The 9369-nt window shown below is 53.3% G+C and overlaps 1 long non-coding RNA gene across 1 annotated transcript in view; it reads right to left on the bottom strand.

Moving 5' to 3' along the window:
- Window positions 1-9347, bottom strand: part of LOC142906287 (uncharacterized) — an 85748-nt gene extending 76401 nt beyond the window's left edge. Inside the window, exon 1 of the long non-coding RNA XR_012930116.1 lies at window positions 5603-9347. This is a non-coding gene — a long non-coding RNA (uncharacterized LOC142906287). The remainder of the gene's footprint in view (window positions 1-5602) is intronic.
- Window positions 9348-9369: the final 22 nt, after the last annotated feature.

Here is a 9369-nt window from a genome sequence, read left to right as displayed (position 1 = left end):
GTTGGGGTGTGTGTATTGGGGTGTGTGTATTGGGTGGTGTATGTTGGGGTGTGTGTATTGGGTGGTGCATGTTGGGGTGTGTGTATTGGGTGGTGTATGTTGGGGTGTGTATGTTTGGGTGTATGTTGGGGTGTGTGTATTGGGTGGTGTATGTTGGGGTGTGTGTCTTGGGGTGTGTATATTGGGGTGTATTGGAGTGTGTATTAGGGTGTGTGTGTGTATGTTGGGGTGTGTGTATGTTGGGGTATGTGTATTAGGTGGTGTGTACGTTGGGGTGTGGTGTGATGTGGTGGTGTGGTGGGGTGTGTGTGTGTATGTTGGGGTGTGTGTGTATGTTGGGGTGCGTGTATGTTGGGGTGCGTGTGTGTTGGGGTGCGTGTGTGTTGAGGTGTGTGTGTGTTGGGGTGTGTGTGTATGTTGGGGTGCGTGTGTGTTGGGGTGCGTGTGTGTTGAGGTGTGTGTGTGTTGGGGTGTGTGTGTGTGTTGGGGTGTGTGTGTGTTGGGGTGTGTGTGTGTTGGGGTGTTTGTGTGTTTGTATCGGAAACGAAACCGCGGTGGGATTGGGAAACAACTTTTATTGACGTCGATAAAAAGGCAAAATAAATATAAAGTTCACCTGTGTACTCCCCCTCCTCCCCCCTCATCTCCCATTGCTTCCTCCCCTCTCCCAGAGTACACACACACACACAAGTCCTGTCTGCAGCCCAGAGTACACACACACACAAGTCCTGTCTGCAGCCCAGAGTACACACACACACACACAAGTCCTGTCTATAGCCCAGAGTACACACACACACAAGTCCTGTCTATAGCCCAGAGTACACACACACACACACACAAGTCCTGTCTATAGCCCAGAGTACACACACACACACACACGTCCTGCCTATAGCCCAGAGTACACACACACACACACGTCCTGCCTATAGCCCAGAGTACACACACACACACCCTGTCTATAGCCCAGAGTACACACACACACACAAGTCCTGTCTATAGCCCAGAGTACACACACACACACACAAGTCCTGTCTATAGCCCAGAGTACACACACACACAAGTCCTGTCTATAGCCCAGAGTACACACACACACAAATCCTGTCTATAGCCCAGAGTACACACACACACACAAGTCCTGTCTATAGCCCAGAGTACACACACACACAAGTCCTGTCTATAGCCCAGAGTACACACACAAGTCCTGTCTATAGCCCAGAGTACACACACAAATCCTGTCTATAGCCCAGAGTACACACACACACACAAGTCCTGTCTATAGCCCAGAGTACACACACACACAAGTCCTGTCTATAGCCCAGAGTACACACACACACACGTCCTGTCTATAGCCCAGAGTACACACACACACAAGTCCTGTCTATAGCCCAGAGTACACACACACACACACAAGTCCTGTCTATAGCCCAGAGTACACACACACACACAAGTCCTGTCTATAGCCCAGAGTACACACACACAAGTCCTGCCTATAGCCCAGAGTACACACACACACACACAAATCCTGTCTATAGCCCAGAGTACACACACAAGTCCTGTCTATAGCCCAGAGTACACACACACACACACACGTGATGTCGAGATAAACCAACCGAACGTTGTGCAACGTTGCCACCACCATCACCACCATCACCACCCCCACCACTACCAGCAGCACCACCCCCACCAGCACCACCACCAGCACCACCATCACCACCAACACCGATGTCTGTAAACCGTGGATTAAGGGACACCGGCTGCCTCGACAGCCCAGCCACCCCAATAACTTCGCACGGGGTTAACCCCCCACCACGATTCTCAGGAAGCCACTGCCGCTATTATAATCGTTTCTAGATTGACGAACTCGCTCCTTTAGGACTGCTTCGTTGCCTTTTCCTTACACCCCCACCCGCCTCCAGCGCACCTCCGATCAGCACGGTTGGCCACGTACGGTGCGAAAGAAGTTCAACATATAAATTAGACACACACGGAGTGACTCGCCAACTCAGTCCGCTCGCCACTCGCATCGTGTTCCCTGTTCGGACCGAACTGGACACACGGCAAGGGGCTAGTTCGTGTCGCTACACGTTCGTAAGTCGAGTGCTCGTAAGTTGAGGAGACGCCCGTACACACACCGTTGATTCTACCGCTACTGGCCGCACAGGAGCGATGGGAACCACGATTGTTGACTACGACGCGTCTGGCGCTATACCCATGGCAATGTACGCGCTGAACCTTCTTTCGCACCGTACGGAGCTAGCCGTGCTGATCGGAGGGTGGGTGGCTATGTGAGTGACTATGTGAGTGGGTGAGTGACTATGTGAGTGGGTGAGTGACTGTGTGAGTGGGTGACTCTGTGAGTGGGTGAGTGACTGTGTGAGTGGGTGAGTGACTGTGTGAGTGTGTGACTCTGTGAGTGGGTGAGTGACTATGTGAGTGGGTGAGTGACTATGTGAGTGGGTGACTCTGTGAGTGGGTGAGTGACTGTGTGAGTGACTATGTGGGTGAGTGACTGAGTGCGTGAGTGACTGAGTGGGTAACTGTGTGAGTGAGTGGGTGAGTGACTGAGTGGGTGAGTGACTGTGTGAGTGGGTGAGTGACTGTGTGAGTGGGTGAGTGACTGTGTGAGTGGGTGAGTGACTGTGTGAGTGGGTGAGTGACTGTGTGAGTGGGTGAGTGACTGTGTGAGTGGGTGAGTGACTGAGTGACTGAGTGACTGTGTGAGTGGGTGAGTGTGTGAGTGGGTGAGTGACTATGTGAGTCTGTGTGTGTGTATGTACGTTAAACTTCTTTCGCACCGTACGTAGCCAACCGCGCTAATTGGAGGTGGCGGTGGATAGACACCAAACTAAACACAACGCAGTTCTAAAGAAACGAGTTGGTCAATCTCGATGATGACGATTTTCAAGGGCATCATCGCTCCCAGTGACTTCCTAATATCGGAAGATGAAGAGAGCTTTCCAGACGGCCGCAGGAGCAGCTCGTACTGAAGGCGCCGCGCGCGACGATGACCGCGTGAGAGTTGTGGGGGGGTGTAAGTGAACCTGTGGGTGAGTGAACGGGTGGGTGTGTAAGTGAATGGGTGGGTGAGTGAACGGGTGGGTGAGTGAACGGGTGGTTGTGTAAGTGAACGGGTAGGTGGGTTATCTGGCTGAGAGTGTGGGTCATCCGTGTGTGCGAGTGTCTGGGTGTGTGGGTGAGTGTGTGTGGGTGGATGTGTGTGTGTGGGTGAGTGTGTGGATGAGAGTGTGGGTGTGTGTGTGTGGGTGAGAGTGAGTGTGTGGGTGAGCATGTGGGTGAGTGTGTGGGTGTATGCGTGTATGAGTGTGTGGATGTGTGGGTGAGCGAGTGGGTGAGCGTGTGGGTGAGCGTGTGTGGATGAGCGTGTGGGTGAGCATGTGGGTGAGCGTGTGGGTGAGTGTGTGGGTGAGCGAGTGGGTGAGCGCGTGGGTGGCGCGGTGGTCAAAACAAACGCACGACGGCTGCCTTTACCTCTCTCACCCTCACCAAGCGATGATGTTTACACACTCACTCCCAGCAGGTAACTCACTTAAGGGCCGAGTCGGCCTAGGGGGAGGCCAAGCCACTCACGTCGGCCGTGAGCGGGAGTCGAACTCGGGCCGCCGGGTTCCAGGCCACACGTCGCTTCCAAATGCCGTGACACACAACCTGCCCCCCACCCTGCACCTCATGTGAAGGGGTGCTCCTAATTTTAGTCCAAGTCGACCTAGGGTCAAAGAATAAGGACGGAGAGACTGGGTCAGGACTCCAACCCAGGGGGGCTGCGTAAGCCAGCCAGCACCACCACGCCAGACCGCCTTTGTCTCCCCCGGTGGCGATGTTTACCACACACCGCGCCAGGTACTCCGCTTGAGGCTGAGTCGACCTAGGGGAGGCCCGGGATAATTTCCACCGGTGCTGGCCGTGAGCGGGAATCGAACCCGGGTCGCCGGCTTCGTGGCGCAGCGTGGCGCTAACCGCTGCACCACCGCTCCCCACGCACGCACACGCGCGCACACACACGCCGCAACACCCACACCGCACCAGGTACTCATTTAAGGCCGAGTTAACCTACGGGGAAACAACCCCCCCCCCAACGCGGGGGTCAGATCGCCGTCGGCGGCCCAACAACACCGCCGCCAACCACGACTACGAAGGTACTCGTTTAAGGCTGAGTCGACCCAGGGGAGGCTCCGGAACTGGGTCCAGCCGTGGCTGACAAAACCAAAGTGTGGGCACGTCGCACAGTGTCACCACCACCACTGTGTGTGTCACCACCACCACTACCACCGTGTGTCACCACCACTACCACTGTGTGTGTCACCACCACTACCACTGTGTGTGTCACCACCACCACTACCACCACTGTGTGTGTCACCACCACCACCACTGTGTGTGTCACCACCACTACCACTGTGTGTGTCACCACCACCACTACCACTGTGTGTGTCACCACCACTACCACTGTGTGTCACCACCACTGTGTGTGTTACCACCACACTGTGTGTCACCACCACCACCACTGTGTGTCACCACCACCACCACTGTGTGTGTCACCACCACCGTGTGTCACCACCACCGTGTGTCACCACCACCGTGTGTCACCACCACCACTACCACTGTGTGTGTCACCACCACTACCACTGTGTGTGTCACCACCACTACCACTGTGTGTCACCACCACTGTGTGTGTCACCACCACTACCACTGTGTGTCACCACCACTACCACTGTGTCACCACCACTGTGTGTGTTACCACCACACTGTGTGTCACCACCACCACCACTGTGTGTGTCACCACCACCGTGTGTCACCACCACCACTACCACCACTGTGTGTCACCACCACACTGTGTGTCACCACCACTGTGTGTGTCACCACCACCACTGTGTCACCACCACTACCACTGTGTGTCACCACCACTGTGTGTGTCACCACCACCGTGTGTCACCACCACTACCACCACTGTGTGTGTCACCACCACCACCACCGTGTGTGTCACCACCACCGTGTGTGTCACCACCACACTGTGTGTGTCACCACCACCACTGTGTGTCACCACTCCCACACACACACACAGCCACACACACACAAAGATCGCCACCACCACCACCACCGTATATCCCAGAGACTATTGGGGGCAAGTGCTGTTAGCGAGCAGCACCTACGGAGGCCGGCACCGTGGCACGCGAGTGGAGGTGGATGGCCAGCACCACCACGCCCGGTCGCCTTTGTCTTCCCACGGTGGCGATTTTTTTTTTGTTTTGTTTACGACACACAGCAACCAGGTACTCATTTGAGGTCGAGTCGATCTAGGGGAAGGCCCAGGGGACCGGTTGCGATAACTACTCCACCGGTGGCCGGTGAGCGGGAATCAAACTGGGGTCGTCGGTGGGTTTCGCAGCACGCTAACCGCTGCACCACCACTCCTCCCCCTCCCCCCACATACACAACACGCACAAGCCACTGACACAGAGAGGCACAGACACACACACACACAGGCACAAAGACAAAGCTCCCACCCACCCCCGTATAGCCTACACACTTGCCCTGACACACACACACACGCACACGACTTCGCTATAATCCAGTGGGGGTTCTGAACCTTTTACTTTGGAGCCCCTTTGGTTTCTCAATCGCCAACACAAAAAAAGGACAATGTTATTCATAAATACATCGGGGATTTGATTAAACAAAGTTGCTGTACTTGTCTGCCCCCCCTTGCTTTCATTTGTGTTTTCGATTATTGACCTTCGAATGAAAAACATCTGTCCGCGTCTCTCGCAAGCAACCCCATAAAAGGGCATCTGACACCCCCAGAAAGGACATCTGGCACCCCCATAAAGGACATCTGACACCCCCATAAAAGGACATCTGGCACCCCCATAAAAGGACATCTGGCACCCCCATAAAAGGACATCTGGCACCCCCATAAAAGGGCATCTGACACACCCATAAAGGACATCTGGCACCCCCATAAAGGACATCTGGCACCCCCATAAAAGGGCATGACACCCCCATAAAGGACATCTGGCACCCCCATAAAGGACATCTGGCACCCCCATAAAAGGGCATGACACCCCCAGAAAGGCATCTGACACCCCCATAAAGGGCATCTGGCACCCCCATAAAGGCATCTGACACCCCCAGAAAGGCATCTGGCACCCCCATAAAGGGCATCTGACACCCCCATAAAAGGACATCTGACACCCCCATAAAGGACATCTGACACCCCCATAAAGGACATCTGACACCCCCATAAAGGACATCTGACACCCCCATAAAAGGACATCTGACACCCCCATAAAAGGGCATCTGACACCCCCATAAAGGACATCTGACACCCCCATAAAAGGGCATCTGACACCCCCATAAAAGGGCATCTGACACCCCCATAAAAGGACATCTGACACCCCCATAAAGGACATCTGACACCCCCAGAAAGAGCATCTGGCACCCCCAGAAAGGGCATCTGGCACCCCCATAAAGGACATCTGACACCCCCAGAAGTTGGCGTGATGCCCCCCCAGAAGGAGGCGTGATGGACCCCCAGGTTAAGAAACTGCTTCACTAAATCGGCGGTCGACCGAGTACAAAAAGGCGATTAACATCGGGCACATTTGGAACAGCATTAAAGACTCTTTTTGAGTTCACAGCCCTGCCGCGCCAGTGGTGGAAATTCCACATTCCCATGACGCTGGGGGTAAGGAGGGTGGGGGGGGGCGGCCCGAGTCAAAAACCGGCGTTTGACTTCCACAACAAATCGGTACTCATATTTAGCGACCCTCGGGGAAGTGATGATGATGGGCCTAGTGGAACAGTGGCCGCATCCGAACCCTGGATTCGAATCCAACCTCCCCCCTCCCCCCCACCGCCACCACTGATAAGCAGTTGCGATTCACTTTTACAAACTATATACATACACGTGTCTCTCTCTCTCTCTCTAGCTATATATATAAAGACAAAGACTCCCATTCCCCCCCCCGTATAGCTGCAACAGGCTGTTGGAGACAGGCGCTGTTAGCGATGGCGGAGCCAGAATTTTCAGGTGTGGGGGGGGCAGCCCCTCCAGCAATAAAAAATGAAAGAGGAGTTGTTAGTACGGAGTTAGTAAGGAGTTGTTAGTGAGTAAGGAGTTGTTAGTAAGGAGTTGTTAGTAAATAAAGAGTTGTTAGTAAGGAGTTGTTAGTAAGGAGTTGTTAGTAAGGAGTGTTAGTAAGGAGTTGTTAGTAAGGAGTTGCTAATGAGTAAGGGGTTGTTAGTAAGGAGTTGTTAGTGAGTAAGGAGTTGTTAGTAAGGAGTCGTTAGTGAGTAAGGGGTTGTTAGTAAGTAAGGAGTTGTTAGTAAGGAGTTGTTAGTAAGGAGTTGTTAGTAAGTAAGGAGTTGTTAGTGAGTAAGGAGTTGTTAGTAAGGAGTTGTTAGTTAGTAAGGAGTTGTTAGTGAGTAAGGAGTTGTTAGTAAGGAGTTGTTAGTAAATAAAGAGTTGTTAGTAAGGAGTTGTTAGTAAGGAGTGTTAGTAAGGAGTTGTTAGTAAGGAGTTGCTAATGAGTAAGGGGTTGTTAGTAAGGAGTTGTTAGTAAGTAAGGAGTTGTTAGTGAGTAAGGAGTTGTTAGTAAGGAGTTGTTAGTTAGTAAGGGGTTGTTGGTAAGTAAGGAGTTGTTAGTAAGGAGTTGTTAGTAAGTAAGGAGTTGTGAGTAAGTAAGGAGTTGTTAGTAAGAGTTGCTAGTAAGCAAGGTGTTGTTAGTAAGGAGTTGTTAGTAAGTAAGGAGTTGTTAGTAAGTAGTTGTTAGTAAGTAAGGAGTTGTTAGTAAGGAGTTGTAAGTGAGGAGTTGTCGATGCCTTCAGGGAAGTCGTGGACTCTGTAGACGCAACCGCGCACAATTCTGAGTCGCTTATTACCGCTTTGCCGTTACTTATTGCCAATTATGGACTCGGACTATTATCCTATCATCTCATAGAGTCCCTGGCACGTGACAATAATAATAACATGCTACACGGTCGCAAAATGTCGATTTTATTACTAATAAAACCCCAATGATCCGATCGAAATTAGGGATTTCGATCGGATCATTGGGGGGGGGGGAATGGGGGGGCACGTGCCCCCCCTCCCCCCCCCCAACTGGCTCCGCCAGTGGCTGTTAGCGAGCACCCCCCGTGAAGGCCGGGAACTTCACACGAGGGCCTAGTGGGTGGGGCCAGCACCACGCCCGGCCGCCTTTGTCTCCCCACGGCGGCGACGCTTCACCACCACCACACACACACACCGCACCGGGTACCCGCTTGAGGCCGAGTCGACCTAGGGGGAGGGCGCGCCCCACGACCGGGTTCACATAACGCTGTGTAACGCGATCCTTGTTCCTGGGTAGTAAAGTGTTATTTTCTAAATGCGTACGCCTCAAAAGTACGCACAATTGGGGGCTTTGTTGTGACCAGGCGTTGACGTGAAGGAATGGCGTTTAAAAAAATATCACTGTCCCGGTGACAAACGCGGAAGTTTGCGCGAGGGGAACAACGTCCACTTTTCCGCACGTTTGAGGCATAAACAATTAGCGAGTAACGCTTCAAGTACCCCGGAACATTTTTTTTTGGTTTCGTCACGAAGGGCCACCCCGGGGGCCGCGTGCGAGCGGCGAATCGAGCGCGGGTCGTCGGGCTCGTAGCGCAGCGAAGCCAACCGCTGCACCACCGCTCCCCCTCTCTCTCTCTCTCTCGATACAAGCGTGTGGTTCTCAACCCCCCGGTACCGCGGTACCGGTCCACGGCCTGTTAGGAACCGGGGCAGCAGCAGCAGCAACAGCGGCAGCGGCAGGAGGAGGTGGCGAGAGCGGCGAGTCCGATCACGTGGCCTACCCGCCCCCACCATTGTTTTTATTATTCGCCACTTCCGTCCGCGCGCCTCTTTCCCGCACTGCGCACTCAGTCTCGGTCACGTGGTGCTGGTTATGAGGCCCACAAAAGCTCTAACCCCCGAGTAGCCACAATGAGTAACAAAGAAACGTCTTTAAAAAAAAAGACCCAATGATGACCTCCCCCACCCCGCCCCGCCCCCCACCCGGGTCCGTGAATAAATTAAATTGTCTTCCACTAAAACCGATCCCTGGTGCCAAAAATGTTTGGGACTGCTGCAGTATACAGGACACACACACACACATTAGTAAATTTCACACACATATACACATTAGTATATTTCTCTCTATAAGCTTGCATCGGTGAGCAAGCATCTTACCGTGAACAAAGTGCTTTGCGGGCGAGGCCCGCCCTTAAGCTGAGTTTGAAATCGTTAATAAATAAATAAATATTCGTGCGCCGATTGGGAGAGCGGTGATCGTGTGTTTAAGAAACTTACCCCCCCCCGCCCGCCCCCCCCTACCC

Source organism: Petromyzon marinus, chromosome 62 (assembly GCF_048934315.1).
Source record: "Petromyzon marinus isolate PM22_M1 ecotype Great Lakes invasive population chromosome 62, UKy_Petmar_22M1.pri1.0, whole genome shotgun sequence".
NCBI lineage: Eukaryota > Metazoa > Chordata > Hyperoartia > Petromyzontiformes > Petromyzontidae > Petromyzon > Petromyzon marinus.
The sequence above is the reverse complement of the archived record's forward strand: the minus strand, read 5'-3'. Positions and strand labels throughout refer to the sequence as shown.